Here is a 21,445-nt window from a genome sequence, read left to right as displayed (position 1 = left end):
TAGTTTATTCGTCTGTGCCCTCCCTGAGCAGACCTTTACAGCAGTCCAAAACGTATCAAATCAGCCTGACACGCTGCACTACATGTTTCTTCAAAAAAAGGGCGTATGTGCTACGAAACCAAAAATGTGGGTCATACAGATATTTTTTTGTGGCTGGAATCTGTAAGAATGTTTTTTAACACTCCACCTGAATGATGAGCAACAATGCAACTTTCATAGAGGTGAATGGGTGTTTTGATCCAGTAACCAGTTATCATAATAGATTTATGGTCACATCACTAGTTTGTCTAAAGCACATTCCAGGTCTCACACCTTAAAATTGAGACAGCCATCAAGAGAAATGTAGAACACAGAAAATAGGACAATTTACACAGATTAGAAACTACATTAGAAATTAGTACAACATGGTACTACATAAATAAACTCTACTTAAAGAAAGATGTGCAAACCTGTGCTGCCTTCAGAGGCAAGCACAACCTGCCTCTATCCATCTCGCTCTACATTATTCTGCTCCTCCATCCTTGTTGGCAGACATTCCATCTCTACTGTAATGCCCTGGTAACATCAACAGTATACTTACAAGTAGAAAGCCTGTTCAGACACACCAACACTCCAACAGATGAGGATTTTTCTTTTCCCCACATAGGCCCTATCAATGAAATGTGATGCCACTGCAACCTCGACTGGGACACTAAGAAAACACCTGCGTTCCCGGTCCCACCATAATGATCACTCAACGCAATGGGAGAACTTTAATGGGGGCCCAGGAAGGAAGGAAGCTGCCAGCTTGCTAATTTTAGGCACTCTGCATCTCAGATGAAAAGCTAGAAAAGGCAGAGAGGAGGCGTGGTGAGGCGGGAAAGTTCTCTGTCTCTCACTTTCTCGACTTTCTGCATCATGTCTCCTAACTATCATTATCTCCTACATCTGCTATGAGAGGGAGTCTCATAGCTCTTTGATTCTCTGAATCATTTCTCCCTCTCTTCCTGTTTTCAGCCCTCCATCTCTCTCTTCCTCTTCGCAGCTTTCTCTGCATCTCCCTCCCTTTTCCTGACACTCTTTCATTCTCATCTCCCTCCCCCTTTGTAGGTACCTGAGTAAATAAACAGTGTTGTGTGGGATGCTAATTAGAGCAGGTTCAGGGCTGTGACAAGCCCAGAGACAGATAAACAGCAAGGTGGGGAGGAGAAAAGATGAGATGAGGGGGTGGGGGTGGAGGTAACCCAGCCCAAGGGCAACACAACACCCGCTTAGTGGTGAAGGACAGACAAGAGTGGTTTTGGCTTTCAATCCAACTTAGCAAGGCTTTGAAACATGGGGCGGTAGTAAGGCAGAGGACTTTAAAGAGGCTGTGAGGGGCACTAGCTGAGAAGGGAGCACATGGTCGAGCTTCATCGAGGAAGTGTGAATGTCTCACAAACTTCCTTAATGACGGCTGCTCCGAAAGACCCGGTGTGAGATCAAAAGATTATGCAGATGAACCCAACATTTCTCCTGTTGAGGTGAGCCTGCGCTTCTAAAAGCAGGTCAATGCAAGACAGCTTCTTCTTCCGTAACATAAGATGGCCTTTAAAGTAGGGGGGATAATCTGCTCAGCATGCAGGTGAGAAGATGAGGTAACATTAAGGACATGAACATAAACAAGTATCCTCGCACTTGGTGATAACTTTGTAAGTCTGAACTTTTAATGGTGTTGCCTGTAGGTACTTCTTCAAATTAATGTCTACATGAGCTACATTACATGTGACATGGCAAATGGAAGAGGCTTGGAATCATTTCAGACTTAAGCTACAAATCTGAAAACTTGAAATCTGTTTGCAGTACACTGAAAAATCTTAAAGTGGCCATAATATGGAGAACTCAACTAAAATATTTTGGAAGATTTACAATTTAAAAAAAGTGTTTATCTAATTGGCCTATGTGCATTGCTACCTTTTCAGCTCTGTGTGAAACTGTTCACCAAACTTGGCTTCGAGGGCATGTAGCAACTTAGTAGGTTTGAGTAGGGAGGTTTCAGTATGAATGACACATCTCACTGATTAACCACAATCTGTAACTCTCTCTAAGGGAAACCCCTGGAAAGTACCCTAATGGTGTTGCACTGAGCAGTCCTGAAAGTTAGCTCCAGGAACTCAAAAAGTGGGTGGAAAAGAATGAAAACAAAACCAGTGTGTGTGACAAAGGGTACCCCTTAGGTTAAGTTCATACAGTGAAGGAGTGGTACAAGTCTTTTTCTCTAAAGTCAGTGGCTAAAAAATTCTGCACCTGTAAAGAGCCCCAGGTGTGACTATGGTTTTCTGGATTATCTCTGGAAAGACACTTCTAATTACTAAGATTTTGGGGGGAGGTGAATTTGTTTTGTCAGCCTGTCTCTGTCTGTCTATCTTTGTCAAAAGTCCATAAATTCAAAAAGGTGTCTTTGTTGGCTTATTAAAACTGTAGGAAATGCTGTCTGGGAGGATCAAAGCCAGACTTGGTCAGTAATGATCACTGATGCGGCTGTTAAATTAAACAGATGTGAGTGCTGTTCATTCTAATGGGGGTTTTGCTCCACTGGGAGAAGAAGTGAAGAGAGGCAGTGGACCAGGTAGAACGAGAGAAATGATGAAATGACTCGTAGCAAGAAACTTAGAGAGAGACAAAGTTGAAAGATCATCGAAACACTGCCTTTAATGTCAATCCGAGAGGTTTCATCATTTAAAGACATCTTATGATCCCAGATTACAGACAGATTAGTGATGGTAAGTGTGGGGGGCACTGTCATCACAAGAACTTGCATAAGCTTTTAATCTTATGTTACATCCAGCGGATGGAGAGACAGAGAGGGGTGTGTGGAAGTTAGAGAGGATCATGATATATCTAAAAGATTATGGAGCACAAGGGGAAATGGAGGGAAATGCGATGGTTTGGTTAGATGAGCTATTTTTATAATGAGGTCAGTGTGAGCTGTGGGATTTCATTCTCCTGGGATACACACACACACACACACACACACACACACACACACACACAGAACTGTGGCTGCCTCTGTCCCAAGGAAGAAGATGCATAAGAGGAGGACACAGAAACACCAACAATCAAAAAGCTGATTTTAAGGATTTAAGGAAATCGATTTGTTGGAATGTTCAGTTTCTGTCACTAATGCCTAATTATTCAACAAGAAACATTTGCAGATGTTGCCCTGGTTGAACAACAAAAATATGAACCTCTGACTTGAAATGTCTCTTAACCTGCAAACCTTGCAGAAACAGTGACATAAACACTGGTTTATGTAAACATTGGTCATTTTACTCATATTTATTAAAATGCAATTTTTGGATTCTATTTTTTTTTTAAATTGGCCTTGGCCATGGTTGCCTTGTAACAGTGTAGCTTTATAAATAAAATGAATTATTATTATTATTAAGTATAATCTTCAATCAGTCGTAGAATCTGTTCAGTATGTATAATGTTCTAAGTGTTCTGTGAATGTATTTTTGCGGCTTCCCTACAAAGTTTGTAGCATCTGATTTTCCTAATTTTAAAACAAGCAATGTTTAAGTGAAATGTTTTTACCAATAATTCCTTCGTCCTAAGCTGCTCCTTTGCTCCTCCTCTTTCTGGGTGGTGCTGGGGTTCTGGTCCTGTCCTCCCCTCTCCACACTGCCCCTAAAAAAACCAAACAAACAAAACATTAAAAAACATTAAGTTAAACATTAGCCTCTAAAAAAAACCCAAAAAACCTTTGAATTCACTGACCATACATTTAACCAACCAACCATTCGACCAAACATTTAAAATACTTCATGAAAGTGGAGTTGTATTGTTATTTATTTATATTTATCATGTACTATATAGTAATATTTATTTGTTAATGTGTTTATTTGTTTATTTAATATTACTAATTTGAAACTCCATAACTTATATCAACATAAAGATATTTATTATATAGCTACTTTTGTTGTTTCTGGTCACTATTAATTTTGAAGACCTTAAAATTATTCTATACATTTCTGGAAGGATTTTGAAACAGGTGAGGGCAAGTTATGTGATGTATCTGAATCAAGGTTTAAAAACTAGCGTGCTGTAACAACAGAGAACATTGAGTAGCAACATTTTACACACACACACACACGCACTCCCCTGCTCCCTCTAAATGCCTGTCGCTTTGGCCTTCCATTAAGCCAAGCGTGTGCTCGTTTAGCCAACAGTGTCTCAGCAGTTGGGGACACAGGCTGCCCACTCAGTCAGATCCAGCCGTATTAAATAAATAAGGCGCGCTCTTCTGTGTAAATTATTCATTTAACACGCCTTATCCTCTTCCAACAACCTTGTTAGAGCAGCTCAGGAGCAGAGAGGGGGGTGGAGGGGTGGAAAAGCAGGGTAAGAAGAGGGAAAGAGGCAGACACCGTGGCTCATGTGCGACTCAGCAGAACCTGTGGTGCATCTCTAAACTCTCTGGGCGTTCAGTCATATGGGGGCTAATTCGCCCTGACACCTCCTTTGTTTAAGGCGGAAAAAAGCCGCATATACACAGCTATGCATTCACTCACTTGTGCGTGCACTTGAACACACACAGACATGCACGGACTTAGAGAGAAAGAGCACAAGAAAGGATTTTTAGTGCATATTCATAGAATAATCATTCTAGTTGTCTGGATAAATTATTGAGAAAAGGGGGACTAGGACATGCGATGCTGGAATTCAAGAGCGTATTTTTGTGCTGCCTGAACTCAAATCAGTTAACACAGCAAGTCATCCTCTCTAAACAAGCTGATTCTAATGAGCCGGGATGAGGACAGATAGAAAAATGCTCATTATGAACAAAATTACTGCTCCGGATATTAACCTTGAGGACAAATGCACAGAGCACCTAATGTTTTATACACTGTATTTATGATGCAGCAGAAAACACATTAACTTGAGGTAAATCAGAGTGTACAAGGACTAAAACTACTCTGAAGCTCTGCATTTATGCAGAAATGTTATTTATATATTAAAGACCACATTAAGTGAACAATTTATTTTCAACCTTTGTATTTGAATATTATTTATTTTCAACTTAAAATAATTACAAAATATTACAATGTTGCTTAAGTACTAAATCTTAAAAGTACAGGGTACTGTGATTGTTTCAGGTATAAAGAGAATTTTTATGCATAAACAGCCTTTCATATTTTGAGTTAAGACTATTTAGCTGGAACTCTGGCCTCCCCTGTGAACATGTATTTCAGTGAAGGGTGGTTATAAGAAAACTTTAAATTACAAAAGAGAAATTGACGTTTCTTTTCTCCATTATCACCTATTTAGGCTCATGGCCAGTTGCACTTAGGTGCACTCTGATCGAGTGTCCAAATACCCGGCAAACAGCCAGAAAACAACTGAATCTGACAGGGAATTTCAGCTGTAAATTTACAGGTAGTCCAAGGATCAAACCTTCCCCCCCTCTTTCTGAGTCCAGTGTTCAGCCCCAGAGCAGGAAGTTGTTATGTCAACTCTGACAGTACTCATTACCAGCCTCTATGCTCTGAATAGTCTTAACAGTCTTTGGCCCAGGCAGAGGCCGGCTAGACCCGACTGGTACAATGAGTCCTGTGTGTTTGTGTGTGCTCGACTGTGCTAAATGTTAATCACAAAACACTTTCATTTCTAATTCACACCCTGAGGCCGCTGTGTATTAAAGTACCACTGATAAGCAATGTACAATGATATGTACTGCTTATTCTCATTTTATCTCACAAACTCCTCCATACAAGTGCTGATGCCAAAAGCCCTCTGTTTCTTCACATACCACTGCTGTGATACAGTATTTCTATTTTTTCACTTGACTGAAATAATTTCTTTAGCCAGTTTTTCTGTCTACAGGGTTTTGGTCTTTGCAGGAAATTGATGCTGTAATACTGCATTTAGAATGGGGCAGCAGGTATCAATTATTTCAGTAATCAAATATTCAATCAATTATAAATAATTTTGCTTTATTAAAGAGCAATGGTGAATAAATAAAAAAGAAAACAAGGGTGATCTATTAAAATGAAGTGCAATGCATCCAATAAGAATGATGATCAGTACGCAGAGTAAAAATAATTACACAGATCAGCCACAACATTACCACCGGCGGTCTGATTAATATGTTGAGGACAAGGGTCAGCATGGCCACACTGCGCAGTCTATACAGCTGCATACACAGCAAGCTGTGATATACTGTGTGCAGAGGTGGTGTAAGTACACAAACTAAAACTTTCCACTACAAGTACTATTTCAAATTTTTACCAAGTAAAATTAGTAAGCAGATTGTCTCCTTTTTAGTTAAAGTAGTAAGCACTAAGTAAGCAATCCCCTAAGAAAAAAATGACAATAATATAATTACAAGCTGCTTTATGCTATTACATGTCACCACCTTCAGAATTCACACTTTGGTTGTTTTTAAAGGTAATTTAAGTTTGCTGGACAAACTGGATTTCCTCAAATGTCTCCTCCGTATTCTGGTCCACTTGCATGTTACACTCCTCAAGACTATGAAGATGGACAGCAATGTATGTAACTTTTGTACCAACTTACTTTTGTGTGGATAACTATACAAGATAATGCACCTAGCAACTGCACTGTTGATCAACTTTAATGGATTTAAAACTTTTAAACTCTTTCAGAATATATGCAGCAGTCCCACAGTCAAAAAACAAGATAACCTACTAGGTCTGAGTATGTGAGTTGAGGTTTACCTCTTTAGGGTCAGTAATCCATGCGCCGCCAAGTCATGGGTCTACCTGATTTATTGTTTTTAATTATCCAAATAGTGTTGCCAGTTTAATTTACCCATGTAATGTCACTATTCTTTCTCTTCCCTTCTTTGTCAATTTTGAAGTTTCAAGCTTAAGTGACACAAAAGGTATGCAGATAACCACCGTAGCAGCCACTGGTAAACAGATCACATAGATCACAATGTGACCACCACATGCCAACCAATAACACAGTGTAACGTACCTTCACATTTTCTTTCTTTCAATACCTAAGGCCCTCATTCAGAACTAAAAGTTGATATAAGATGATGAAAAAAAAAACCCTAAATAAAGCTTTAAATGTGAGACTGTGAAATTGAAGCAATTTCAGCTGATGATTATAGCTGAACTATGGAAAGACTCAGTCCACTATGATTTTTCATCAGTGTTACAGAGTGATGTTTCTTATGTCTCTTGCACATCACAACCAAACATACACACAGCCTCCCACCCACACACCACAAAGTTTAATTTTGTCATCACGTTAATTTGAGTCAGTGGGGTACTGGCTCACCAAGCCTCGTCACGACCCCCAGCCTCTCCTGCCCCTCCTCTCTCAGGTTAGTAAGCAATGACAATGATTACACACGTGATTAAAGCTTTCCACTTCAAACAGTGGTGTTGTTTGTACTGCGCCTGATATGGCAGATGGGATAAAAAGCAGGTAGAGCTCTGTGGTTGTGTCGGTGTGCATGCCGTGTTTGCCTGGATTGGAGGATGAATGTCATTACACACAGACTCTGTGGACATTGTGCTACAATTGCAATGACACACTAAATGCTATTCTGCATATCACAGCTGCTTCTTGCTCACACTCTTACTCCGCCTCTTCCACCTACGTACGACTATATTAACCACACTGTGTTGTGCTGTCACATGCTCTTTTACATTGGGAATGATTACAGCTGACTAAAAGGATAGTGGGGAGAATACATTTTTTTTCTTCAATGATTATTTAAGAACTCCAGTGGTTTTGAAAAAAGTGCCAAGTCTTTTAATGTGCCATCAATAGTTTATTGACTTATGCTTCATTCCATAAGTTCTACTGTGAGTCTAAAGCTAAGAAAGACCAAAGTTATTCATGTTACATTATAAACAAGCTTCTTTTTCCATATTTATTTAATCTCCAAGTAGAATGAGAAGGACAAAAGTGTGAGGTGTCCCACAGCTGCAGCACTGCAACTTAAATTAGCCTGGACCACATGAAAAGCTATCGTCTCTATTCCAGGCTGGGGCGGGAAAATTACAGCCCTGCTCTCTCTACTCTAGCATTAAACCTCAATTAGTGCACAACTACACCGATGATGTCATCACCAAGGGACCTAAGAGCCCTGGAAATAAGGGGTGCTTTGCTTTGTAGCAACAGACACACATAACCGAGTCACATCAAACTTTCAGGTCCTTACTGAGCAGCTTAAAGGCTGAGAAAAAGCTCAGCTTCAATACAAATAGAAAATGATAAGGTGATGTTCGTTTGATGTGGCCTCAACAACAACAACAACAACAAAAAGACAATCCATGGCCTGTTTTGACTGGATTTACCGGGAGTTTTAATCCCAGTTCGTGATGAGTTTTCCCAAAAGTGGAGTAGTCAGTGAGGTAGGACAAGAAAAACTTGTTTTTTGACCTCCAGTGACCTGGCTGGAGACAGAGAAGGAGGAGGAGGAGGGTAACAGGGCCTGGCTCTTGTCCAAACACAGTGTTTCTACATCCTATTCTCCTGGAAACATAGTACATTACACAAAAATTTAAAAACAATATATTAGAACTGGAACATTTTCTTCATTGTTCTGGATGATTCAAGAATTTGAATCATTATTTTTTAAATCTAGACAAAAACAAGATACACAAATAGGTCAATTTATTTAAACTATGTGCCAATATATGAAAAACGTAAAGCCTACTGAAGGCAGCTGAATAATGGACCCTGAACACTTTTAAAACATAGACGATCTACACTTTGCACTGCTGCTCAGTGCCAGCACAAAATTAGCCGTTGCTAACAGATATCTAATGCTAAAACTTAAATGTCGACACAGTGTAATATTCTTACTGTGAAGCCCACGCACAAAGACAAGTTAGAGGGAGAGGAATGCAGGCTGGGCATATGTGAGTGCTGCTTCTGTCTGTGCCTGTTCAGTCACTACTTGGTAGTGGTACTGGTTGTTGATCTGTATAATTGTTTTTTATATAGTATCATGTGTGATGGCTTTCTGAAATAAAATAAACTAAAAAGAAACAGAAAAGATGAGGGACACTGAGCATTTCCATATCAACAACTTTCCTTACCATTGTTTTGTCATCTTCGGCTGCTGCAGCCACCATTACTCAAGCTCATGTAGCAAAACTCACACGAGCAGTTCTCCCCAAGGAAACACTGACAGCTTACAGACTGGCTGGCATTCTGTAAGCAGAGGAATCGCTAATCTTAAGTTGTGACTTAAGCATTATTCTCTTCATTCAAAATCAAAATTTTAAATTAATTGAATTCCATATATCATCTAGTCCTAAATGATATGTTAATGGTTATGTTGAATTTTACACATTGAGGACAACAGCTTGGCATTAAAATCTAGCACATGTACACTGACTGGCCACTTTATTAGTTACACCTGTACAATCTAATTCAGCAGCTCTGCATTGAATACTACTTTTACAATGTTATAATTTCTCACTTGTTAAGTTGAAACAGTAAGAAAGGTCATAATTCTACTCTGGTCATAGTGGGTGGTGGATTTGTACTGGTGTGCATTTTCAGAAGAGGTGGTTCTAATGTTCTAATTCATTTTAAATAGGGTGTCCAAAACTTTAGAACCACCACTAGATAAAATGCACGACGGTACATCTCCACCACCCTTTATGACCTCAATAATAAACAGAGAGTAAAATTATGACAGGTGAACCTATTAAAGTGGCCACTGAGCATATACTGTCTATGGTTACTGCTTAGTATTAGCATTTCATGGTTTCCAGCATCCATCCACAACTGCCTAAATACAATGCTCTACAGAGGTAGTTACTTTTGAGTGAGGCCCTTTTAGGTCAAAGATTGTACAAATTCAAGTCCTGTGTCAATTCATAACTGATATGATACCAGTGTCCACACAGTGTGGATCTCATTGGAATTCTTCTAAAATGAGGTCACACGAGGCCAGGGATTGCTGTGGTGGTAAATGTCAGCAGTGAATATGGCTGATGCAGTTTAGCTAAATTTGCCATGTATCTCATAATTTGACAGAAACTCTTCATGGAGTTTGATCCATTTTCTTTCTTGCACATTTAAAATGAATCAATAAGTAGAGTGTATCAATCACCTAGATTGATATGTGGTATCGAGAAGGACAGAAATAGGAAATGTGTAATGTTCCCAAAACAGTTAATGGTGGTATGAAGTAGTAAAAAAAAAATATATATATATATATAAAAAATTATAAATAAATAAGACCCAAGTTGTAGTAAAAGTGTATTATCCTTTAACAGTGCTCTAGATTTAAAAAGCAGAAAAGCCCTGGGCCCCACACCCCTTGGTTGTGTTTTGTAATCCACAGGGTCACTGTTCCTTCATGTCATACAAAGGACAGACCAACTTAAACACAGCACAGCATGGGAACACTTGTGGGCACCACCTCGTACCTTTCTCCGCTTAGTAACGAGCCATTCCTCACGCTGCGTGAATTAAGCATCACAGCTACAAGCAACTTCTCACCAGTTGTTCAACTAAGCTGCCCAAGGACCACAAGTCCTCTTCGGTGTATCTCCACCTGAAGAGACAGATCACTCTCACATCTTCAAAGAGAAGTCAATCACACCATAGATTGTTACTACCACCCAGTGGGTTTACAAAAACTTTTACTTAGTCTCTCACAGGTGCAAGAAAAAGGGGATGGGCCCACATTTCTCAGAAAGTGGAACAGATTTTTATTTTTTTTTTGTTTTGTTTTTTTGAGCTGAGCTCCGACAAAAACTTTGAGCAGAGGTGGGGGCGGTGAGGGGGGTTGGTTGAGATCAAAAGCCTCCAAGTTCCTGGCGAGCGGACCCAATCAGCCGAGAGGGCCAAGGAGAGGAGGAGAGACAAGCTCTTCCCTTTTAAATTGATCCCACTGAGACCCTCAAGGTTCCCCTTGCAGGACTCACAGAAAAGCGATAAAAATCTGGCCCCGTGGATCTGTTGAGGAACTGGGAGGGGAGCAAGCAAAGAAGAAAGGCTGTTTCAGGGGAAGAAACTGAAAGAACAGAGATGTACTATGGGGGGAGAGGAGCTGCTGAGGCAGATCAAGGGGAGAGTAGGGAGACAAGAAGGGTGGGTTCATTCTCCGAGGGTGAACCAGGCATCGTTGTGTGCCAGTAAACACCCAGAGCAAGGGGGACAGTTGCTATCAGCTATCACACCCACGTTACACATCTGACGATGTGCTTAACCAATCAACTACGGGCATATCTTTATTCTGCTCAGGTCCTGGCAGCTAAAACACTGGATCGCTTTGCACTGGCCTGAGATCAGACTCTGGATGAGATCGGTGTCCTCATCCACATCATGTTGGGGTCTCAAAGGAACAAGCGCTATCAGAGCAACCCAGACACACCACAGACCTGCACGGTCGCCAACAGAAGCACACAAACACACGCAATCGAATGGTGTGTGGTTTGTGCAATTCCATGGTTGTATTTTTAACAGTACAATATAAAGTCATTATCAAGTTCCACAGTCATCAAAAGGAGGAACATTCAACAACAAATCCACTCATGTGCATTTAAATGTCATGACTGATGCAAGATGAAATAAAATGGACCTGAAAATCTGATTTACTCCCTAGATTAAGTGGCATTTAAAAATACATTTATTCCTTTTTACTTCCTTTTGTCACTTTCCTATGGTTTCATTGCAGGGTTGCTCCATGACATAAAAATGTCATTTCTTTCTAGCTTGTTAATGTTTGTCTTTTCAAACTGTATCTAAATTGTAAACAGCCTAGTTTTTACCACAACTGAGCTGTGACAAGAGAATGTAGGCGAAATAGCTGAAATAGATAATCTAATTCAATTAATGGGTGGAATACGGTCTTGTATAAAAAAATCCCAGTTATTTGAAACATTTTGTAATTTTTCTTACTGGTCCTCATTATAATTGAGATATTCAATTATGTTTTATATTTTCATGACAAAGAAACATTCAACATTTACAGTTTACACAGGGAGAACGTAGAAGGTCAAAGGTCCAATGCCACTTTTGGTCCTCGGTCTGTGACAGTCCTTGGCAGGTTTGTCACAACAAGGCCTTGCTGGTAAAGAATGTGAGATTTCTTCACAGCTCGAGGCTGTATATGTTCATAAGCTGAATCTCACCGTTGGGCACAGGGACTGGAAACAGCATAGCATTAATAAAAAGCAAGAGGCTTTGTTGGTGGGCGTATATTTCTTGGTACTTTCTAAGTACTTGCGGGCCGATTAAATATAGTCTGTAATTTAAACCACTATACAATATTTTTGTGTCATCCAAACCTTAATCAGATAAGAGTTTTTTTTTTTTTAAAGGCCATCAAAAAAAAAAACAATAGAGGGAAAACAATAGAACTTAAAATAAAAAAATCTACCAGGAATATGCACTTGCAATATTTGCTAGTGTCTTACCAGTGCAGACCCTTGAGCTGAGATATTGACTACGGCAGAACTAGTTTGTCTAATATTAATACCATGATTAAAAGCAAGTGTTTAGTACTATTTTCATTTCAAATGGTCATACAAAAAGGCAGGCTGAAAAGCTGCTTGTGATAGAAATGTGACAACTGTTTAACTATATAAGCCAACTTTCACCTGGAAGTGGCATAATAGTAAAACAAGAGAGCCAGGGAGAGTAGTTTAATGTTTGGCTCATTTGTTTCCCCCACACTGCTGAGCAAGTGCTGTATGAATCGGTGTGAATGTCAGAGTTTTTTGAAGAAACCGCTGCCCCTAATTCTGGCATGCGGTATTCTACATTATTCTTATGCCTTTATGTTCATTGAATGCATCACATGACTACGAACACAAAAGATGCAGAGCTCTTGAAGAAGGGCTGCAAAAGCAGTGGGATACTGTCGGTAGAGGTTATGATAGCACGTTTTTTTTATTTTATTATTTTTTTATTTTACTGTGGATATCTGGAAAAGATATAAACACATTTGCCTTCACCTAAATACAAAAGATAAGTCCAATGCAAGGTCAGTGAAAGGAGACAAAAAAAAACGTACTCCCTTTATCGAAAAAAGCATTTAGTCAAAAGATCACTTGGAAGTTGAGCAACAGGCTAATCACCAGCATTTTAAATCTGCATTATGATCCAAATAATTAGATATTGAATGGGGATGAATCGTTGTGCTTCAGATACTCTGGCTGAAACCAGCCTAACTGTTATGCATAGCCTGTGCTGACCATGAATAGCCTAAAATTTCAACCTTCATAAATAAGCAGATCTCTTTTAAATCATTAAACTAACCCAGAGGTTGGCATGCCCCTCTATCCCTATGCAAAACCTCAACCAGCCAACCTCCTCTCCATATGATAAATACCCTGAAATCACGTAACTGCTCAACATCAATATTTTGACATTTCATTCAGCTGACTCTCCAGACGGAGCCATTTATTTAATTAGCTGAATAAAAATTGGCAGGAGAGGCAAATTCAAAGTTACGTGACCAAGGCTCAGTTGCCACAGGTAACCTTTTCAAAGGGACTTGGTGTGGCAAATTGATTGCTGAGAGCGCAGACTCATCATGAGTGCTAATTTTCAAAAGTAGCGCACAGCGGAGCGGGAAAATAAGGGGGTCTATTTATAACAGAGAGAAACAGGCGAGGGGGATTAGCTTGTCATTAGAATAAAGAACCAAGAAAAAGAATCAATTTCAGGGTTTAAAAAGCTGACAAGCATAGTTCACTTATTCACTTCAGTTTCACTCCCTCTCTCTATGCCTCTGAGCTCACTTTTTGACTGAACAGCCTGTGACCTATAAGATATGGAAGTGAGTTTTTTGAAAGCTTGGATTTCAACCTTCAAGATAACTCTTTTATGTCTAAACTAGTTAGAGTCTACTCAACCAAACAACTGTTTGAATATGACATATTCGGGGTTGGTAAGGTTATTTTCTAAATTTATCAGATGACTGAAAATGTGTTACAATGTTGAGAATGTAATAAATAAAAGTATTGATTACTTCATCCCAGAAATGTAATTACATTTGATTATTTTCTGATTATTTGCCAATAAATGTTTTAAACTATCAATTAATGCTGCCCCCCAAAATTTTTTTCTACCAGCCAGTGTTAACATCTACTAATAGATGTTTTATCAGATTTTACCACTGACAGACAAGTCTTATATTGTACAGTAATATTGACATATTTTGTTTATTTGTCTTCAGAGATAAAACATTGTTGAATTTCCATCACTGAAAGATTTTCTCATCTGATGACATGGCCACCTCCCTTAGCATAGTAAGCTGCTTGAAACCAGGCATGGCAGAATATATATTTGCTTTAAAACACATGAATGCCTAGGCAACATAGTGCGCTCATGTAGCAGGTGTTGATTGTATTGCAGGTTGTGCATGTTGTTAGAAATAAAAGTTAAGTGTACCCAAGATGCAATGTCACATTTTCCTGATGGAGAACTAACAAACGATCTTGCACTGGCTTCAAATCACAACAATAATTGCAGGTTTGGGGGAATGAAACTTACTAATTTTGGCCACAACTACTTGGATCTACATACATATCATTTGCTTTGTCGTTGAGACTTTCACGGCTGAAATACAAACATTAAAGTTTTCAATGTTATACTGTCTTCTGTTAATGTGGTGGAAAAGTGAAAGTTCCCATAGAAGGAATCTTTTGTCACTCAGGGATGATTAGGCCTGGGTGTGCCCCTTTGTTACTAACCTTTAAATCCTCCGGACATATAGAAACTATGCAAAGAAGTGTGCGAACAATGGTACCACCGAAGCTACCGTTGTCTACGCATATGCATTAGTAAACAGCAAGTATACCTATGACCTCATCTTGGTTAGTTAATTTCTATGATGCAACTCAGTAGTATATCTCATTAGACCTTCAGTGTCCACAACGCATGTGCCGTTGTCTACGCATATGCATTAGTAAACAGCAAGTATACCTATGACCTCATCTTGGTTAGTTAATTTCTATGATGCAACTCAGTAGTATATCTCATTAGACCTTCAGTGTCCACAACGCATGTGAATCTGAAGGCTATAGCATATGAACCAAGCCTAGCTAGTGATGTTTGTGCCAGCTGTGGGCAGAAGCATTGTCATCATGGAAGAGTCTCCATTCAGGTGTTTTTTTCTTAATTTCTCGCTTATCTGCGGCAAATGTGCTCCTTTTCAGTAATAGCCCAATAAAGGGTTTTACATAATTATTTTCATTTTTGCCAATCCACCTGATGTCCCTCCAGGTGTCGTGGAATAGTCATTGGGAAAAAACAGGTCTCACAGGATCACTCTGGGAACTAGACCTGGAAGGAAGCATGGGGCTGATTACCAGGCAAAGAAGCAACCCAACCTGTTCTTCCTACCACCTCCTCGCCACAAAACCTCACCCCTTAACCCAAGCCATCATATGTCCGCTGTTTAACCAGGGCAAATCTTGGGGACAGGAACCACACAGGAAACTGTGTAATACGAAACCAACAGGAACTTGCGCAGGAGGGGTGGTGAGAACAAAGAACTACAAACTAAAATGTTTCCACTAACGGCATACTGCAGTTGAGGCGAGGCTTGAAGGTTGGCGGCACTGGTGCAATTCTCTTTTGGGGCCCACATAAAGAACTGAGCTGGCTGTAGGACACAGAAGTGGAGGGTTTTACTATTAACAAGGGACTGTTCAAGCAGACATTAACACTGTAATCAGGATGAAGTGAAGACAGCCTTGCAATGTCGCAGAGAGACGATGCTGCCAAGACTCTTCACAGTACTGATATAGTAATAGGAAAGCATATTTAATTAATACACTGCAGCACACAGCAATACTGGACTCTCCAATCCAATCAGCTTATAGAACATCTAATGGCATATGAGGAGGACACGTTGCGCTAATTTGTCTCATCTGTGTAGTGCTCTGACAGCCCCATTGATGCCGACATCTCTTTAACATGAGGTTAGTGGGTGTTTGGCCTCCCCTTCAGTCGTTTGTGAGCTGCAGAGCCTGGAAATGATTAGGCCTGGGAGGGCAATTAGCCTAAGCATCGCTGGGCTAAATATAGTCCAGCTTGGCCCAGCTCTTCTTCTGGGTTATATCCCCACCGCAGCCTCCATGCATTCTCAATCTGTATCACATTTGTTTTATGACTGATGCAAAGCCTGCGCTGACTCAGACAAGATAACGTAACTCAACTGTCGATCAGGTGTCTCGGGAGGGAGGAAGTGAGAGGGAAATAGTAATGGAAGGAAAAATAAAGGGATGACGTTTGAAAAGGAAGCACATGTTAACCTTGATATGCAGAAAATAGGAACTGCAGAAGCCTGTTGACTAAAGTGGACTGATTCATATTTATTTATTCTCTCACACTTTAAAAAGGTCTTCATGTCCCACTTTTCTAGAATCAAACCTTACATTTGAATTTACCCTTATTTCACAAGAAACACTGTTTCAAGGAGATTACTGCTGGGAAAACATAGTTTCCACACCCTTACACCATTGAAACGGAATGCGAAGAAAGCATGCTTTCTCATCACATGGGCAGTCCCCTCATTTCCCACCCCATGTGAGAGGAGTAAAAAAAAGAAAAGAAAAAGATTTTATCCTTAAAAACAGGAGGTTCGCCCACTTGTTCACCTGGGATGCCTCTTGGACGGCAAAGGCAAGCTAGAAGGTTATGGGAGCCTGGGAATGTTTAACATCAAGAAAGCAATCAGAACATAGCTGGAGCTCAGGGAATTAGACAGGAAACACGGAGAGTAACCCCTTCCTGCCTAAAAAGAAAGGGAGCAGGTCTCTACAAGTGTGAGAAATTTATTCACATTTGAGGGTGAAAATAAATAGTGTGAATGTAAAGAATTTTTTGGGTACAGTGGTGTGAGTTCCTCGAAAACCCCGTTCCAAACTGGTTCTACATGTTTAATGACCTGGAGCTTTTATCCTGAAGAAACTAGTTAGTGAGATTAGTGGATTGAAGAATATGGTTTGCAGTGTTTGTGGTGCGTGTAGCTTCTCATCTCTATACATCTCCCCTTAGCTCTCTGTGTTTGTGTTTAATGGCGTCTGAACTCCTCCACACTCACAGCAGAGAGGTCATAGAAGAGCAAGTGAATGACTAAATTAAATTTGACAGTTTAAAAGAACTGATAAAATCCTAACCACTCAGAATCCTAACCATCAGTGGTTAAAAGAAATGCAGGAAGTCATATTAAGTGGCATTAAGTAGTGTTAATTCCATTACTAAAGCGTGTTTCACATATGCACTCTGGACAATATTAGGAGAATTTAGCCTCAGACATTGCCTGGAGTGGCCTTTCACACATGTTACTCACAGCAGGCGATCGCCCAATTGAGAGGAGTCCCCAAGTTTGAAAATCGATTTCTGAGAGAGTTTAGCATGCACAGGAGACTCAATTTGATATAAAACTTAATCTGTGGGAGACTGTGTTTTATTTACAGCCCATCAGATCCGTGCATCTAATATAAAAAAGTTCAATCGCTCAACTACAATCGCAGTTGGGTGATAAAAACACATCAACACGCTCATTCGCTCACTTTTAATTCTCATGAAGATTTAGGACAAAGCAGTGTGCTACATGCACAAACGCACGCACATAACTCACTGCACTAAGGGGAACTAAGGGGCTCGAAGGATATAGTCCAGATAATGTCGGCAGCGTTTCACTCTGACATTTTTGTTCACACCTACAACCCCTCCTAAAAAAGTTCTGTTGTTTGATAAGGGTTACTTTTGTGTAGCATGTGGTATAATGACCCTCAAATTGTTCTGTGGCTAATACATTCTCAATGGTTAGCAAAAGAGAAGACATTTTGTTTACATTTCTTTAAATAATATAAGTGCTCCAAGTTTTCCACTTCGGCAAAGCAGTGTAGAGCCCTGAAGAAAAGGAAGTAATATGATGTGTGACTATTTACTTTCTGCTGCAAACTGAAAAGTAGCAGGTAATACTAGTAGGTAAACCAGATTATAACAAATTCTAAATGTAGACAATTCACATGAAGATATTTCAAGAAACTGAAACGAACCAGTTTCACTTCTCTACCAAGTGGCACCTTTTTGCCTCTGAGCCTGATCTCAACCTACACCAGCATTTGGAAAGTCGATGTGTGAAGAACCAGGGCTCTAATGTGATGCAAGAAAAGCACTGCAAAAAAGGTAGTGGCCTCTAAGTCAACATGGACTCTGCTTCAATTTTCCCATCACCAACTTGACCTAGTGCATTTATCAGCAGAGAATGTAGATGGAGGTGAAACAAAAGGCAAAATGTTCTGGTCCTACGCTAAGTTTAGCACAAGTGGGACAAGGTAGCTCAGGAAACAGGGCTCTGCTTTGTAACTGGACAGAGGGAGGACCTATCAACCACCAGACCCTTCTGTAAGAGGCCTATTGCTGAACTGTACTGTGGCTAGGCTTGGCAAAAAGAGTCACACACAAAAGCATTAATCACGGGAGAATCCCCATAAAAGCTTGTAAGTGTACATCCACACTAAGGGCTCAAAGAAAGTGTGCTCATTTTAAAGGAAACCACACTGAAAGATAGTGTCAGATACAAGCTGAGGTCCAAAGTTTGATATTGATCTTCTGAGTCATCATAAAGTAAATGTATATCAAATGGCTGGATGTTTTGAGTTTTTGTCTGAGAACTGTGAGAGCACAAAGGTCAATATCAGTGCGTTTACATGCACTTTAATAACTGGGTTACAGTCTGTTTCCTCTAAGTAGCTGAGTTGATTAAAATAACATACGAACAAGAAACCTGGTTTCTGTGGTTGTGGTAGGGGGCTGGGCTAAGCTGATTTCTCAGGTAGACTTCAGACCTAACGCATTTAGACTTGTTTTCCCAAAACCCAGATCACTACAAAATATACAGAAAGTGCTAAGAAAAAATATTTGACGAGCTCCTGATTTCTCATCTTTTGTGTACCTTATACAAAACTGTTACATCAAAACCTACCACATCTGAGATACACTAAATACAAGTTTTAAATCATAACTGTAATTATTTAAGTGAGAAGAGTATCCGATACCCTAATCACAAATTTACAGAAGAAATCTGGACATTAACTCGGCCACTGTGAAACTTTCATATTGTTACCTTTGACCTATTATGTGGTCAATTTACTTTTATGCTTGGGATTATTAGCTTTCTTGTTTTTATTTATTTATTTATTATTAGTAGCTTGTTTTAATTGAGCCTCTTTTGGGATTTTCTAGTAAAAGGCAGAATTCATGTTTCCCTCTATCGTAGCAAGTCGGCCATCATGCTTGCATGGTTCTCTTTATGTGACATTTGTCTTTGGTTTACATCAGATGTAAATAGAACCACTGTCTTCTAAACAGCATTACCTTTGACTCCTAAATCAATATTCTGCTGAAAGGATTGAGACCCTCCTTCACAAGTTCCTTTTTGGTGTTTTAATTTTAATTTGGACGAGTCTTTATTTTCTTCCAGGTTAGCAGTGGTTTTAACTTCATGATTCTCTCATACTTTCCCATATCTTTTATATAGTAGTCCTGAAAAGGGACCTGTTTTGAGATAAGAGAGTCCTGCAGTTTATTGGGTGTTTTGTGACATCCTGGATGAGTAACTGTCATGCTCTTTAACTAATGTTGGAAGGTCAGTCACTTCTGGGAAGGGTCACTATTGTTCCAAGTATTTTCCATTTATAGATTTGGATTGTCAATGTGGATCGGTGGGGTCCCAGAGCATTAGAAATAGCTTTGCTATGCAGAAAATAAGTGAAACATTTGCCCTGCTCGCATTATGGAAATAAATAGAGTATTTCAAGAACCGGTTCTGGGAAAAGACAGGGCATTTAAAAAGTCAACATAGTAGATGACAGCACCATCTAATTAGTGCCTAGCAGAAAAAGCCCACAAAACTTAATCCTAGCGATTAAAATAATAATAATAATAATAATAATAATAATAATAATAATAATAATTTTTAAAAAAATCTATTGTGGGTTCACTATAGGAAATTCCTTGTAAGCCCCAACATTATGGGCATACCTACAGATATCCCTGCAGCTAAAGCAGCATAATACACATGGAAAATAAACCCATTGTAAAAAGAGATCATTTAGACAGCATGCAGTGATAATAAAGCTTAAACAAAGAAGACTGAGTGCTGTGTTATATATGGTTTGTTAATCAATTTTTTCACACATGAGAAATGAACTGGCAATATACCTTGGCTTACAGACAGTGTGGCAACCAGAGAATGATTAAAGCATGTCTTTGGAGTAACATTATTGAAATAAATATGCTAGAGCTGAAATATGTATAGGAAATGCTTTAGGACCAGTGCTTCTGATGGAGCAGCAGAGGCTTCACTTCAGTGTAATGTTGCGTTGGTCTTTTTTGTGTGAATCACTGCAGGGAAGATGAAGAGGAAGGAATTGGGATGCATTAGTTTACCCCCTAATGAATAGAAGGGATTTCCTTTTGATGGCCTATTTGAATGTATAGACAAGTTAGAGTCTTTCTCAGAGCTGAGATTCGGATCTTAATTACTTCGTTAATTAGCTGTGATTCACAGGGAGAAGCCTTGCCCTATCCAAAGTCCCTCTGCATTGCTGTGGGGGCACCTCAGAAGCTCTCACATCCCCACTCCCATTTTAAAGCACCAATCCTGCACTTGTGACAGTGATTTGCAAGTGTGCCTTTGCTGAAGGTGGGCTTTTTTCCTCAAATGTCAGCAAACCCCATAGTGCTCCCGCTCTCCACTTCTACTGCCTGAGGAAAGCAGAGTGGTTCAGAGCTTTTCTTCTTTCCCCCCTCCACTCTGTTGTAGACTTATATCACATGGACGCATTCCACAGATTTATGTTTTATGGTTTTCCAATGATAGGAGGACAGCCAGTGCAACATCCTGTCAGCTGCTTTCGCCAATTGATAAATATGACTCCCTAGCTCCGGGTGCCTCAACTTGGCAAATCAATGGAACATTTAGCTAATCACAGAAGGAAGCCACAGTAGGAAGAATGAAAGGGATTGTCATAAGTAGGCGTCAAGTGAACTCGCTGGAGAGGCAGTGCACAATCTGAGAAAAGGAAGTGGTTTAGGCATGCAGGCGAGCTTGAGAGAACAGCAGGCTGGCAGAAAGGAAAGGTAAGGTCCAGCTGAAGCAGCTGCTTGCTATTAGTCCACCTCACCCCCCCTGGCAGGAAATAAGCAATCATTTAGTACTGACAGGTACATGTTAAACCACTGCTATCGCTGCTCTCAAACCAACCAAATAATGGATTACAGCAGTTTAGTATTAACCTTTAAGGCCTTCAAGTATCTTTGCCAAGTTTACTCTGTTTCATACCAGAGTATGAGCACCCATTTTCCTGAATAGGCTGAAACAAGAAGTAATCCCAGTGTCCTATATACACAAAAGTATATGTGAGATAGACTTTACTGCTGGTTCAACAGCCACGTAAGTATCAGCTAGCACAAGCAAAGATATCAGATGTACAAATCATTTCTGTGTGTT

General features: G+C 39.8%; 1 protein-coding gene across 13 annotated transcripts in view; it reads right to left on the bottom strand.

Annotated features, from left to right (window-relative positions):
- znf438 (zinc finger protein 438) overlaps positions 1-21,445 on the bottom strand; it is a 56,264-nt gene that overhangs the window by 12,473 nt on the left and 22,346 nt on the right. For 11 of the 13 annotated variants that reach the window (XM_067487062.1, XM_067487058.1, XM_067487057.1 and 8 more), the window contains exon 2: positions 3,556-3,648. The gene's annotated coding sequence lies outside the window, so the exon portion shown is untranslated. Of the gene's footprint in view, positions 1-3,555; positions 3,649-9,044; positions 9,160-21,445 lie in introns of all 13 variants that reach the window. The other 2 variants (XM_067487056.1, XM_067487061.1) reach the window with 1 other exon arrangement.

Source organism: Channa argus, chromosome 19 (genome assembly GCF_033026475.1).
Source record: "Channa argus isolate prfri chromosome 19, Channa argus male v1.0, whole genome shotgun sequence".
Classification (NCBI taxonomy): Eukaryota; Metazoa; Chordata; class Actinopteri; order Anabantiformes; family Channidae; genus Channa; species Channa argus.
Note: the sequence above shows the minus strand (reverse complement) of the source record. Positions and strands in the feature narration are given on the sequence as shown.